Source organism: Myotis davidii, unplaced genomic scaffold, assembly GCF_000327345.1.
Source record: "Myotis davidii unplaced genomic scaffold, ASM32734v1 scaffold168, whole genome shotgun sequence".
In the NCBI taxonomy this organism is placed as follows: domain Eukaryota; kingdom Metazoa; phylum Chordata; class Mammalia; order Chiroptera; family Vespertilionidae; genus Myotis; species Myotis davidii.
In genome coordinates, this window is record NW_006383016.1 from 12,054,473 (window position 1) to 12,055,099 (window position 627).

The window sequence follows — 627 nt, forward strand, 5'->3', positions numbered from 1 at the left end:
TTGCTGCTAGCTGTGCCAATTTGGGGAATATATGCTGTTTTCCTACCCTTTGTAATCTTACTGGGAGGGATTACAACCATTTATAAAACAACTAGAGGCCCAGTGCACAAAATTCATGTACTCAGGGGGTCCCTCAGCCCGGCCTGTACCCTCTTGCAGTCTGGGAGTCCCTGGAGGAATATCCATCTATGGGACATTGATAGTGCTGCCACAGAGGTGGGAGAGGCTCCTGCCACCACTGTTGCACTCGCCAGCCGTGAGCCTGGCTTGTGGCTGAGTGGTGCTCCCCCTCTGGGAGCGCACTGATCACCAAGGGGCAGCACCTGCATTGAGCCCCCTGGTGGTCAGTGCACATCATAGTGAGCAGTTGAGCGGCCTTAGCATATCATTAGCATGTTACGCTTTGATTGGCTGAACGGATGACTGGATGACCAGACACTTGGCATATTAGGCCTTCATTATATAGGTTTGGTCTATCCCATTCCCAGACTCAATCTTCCTTCCAAACCCTTGCCAGACCTCCCAAGGTGAAACCTAAATTCTGTCTATTCCAGCCCAGTTTTAATGATGTCTCCCTATTTTTCCATGTCTATAAAATGATAGGTTTAAAAAAAATACAGTAAACAG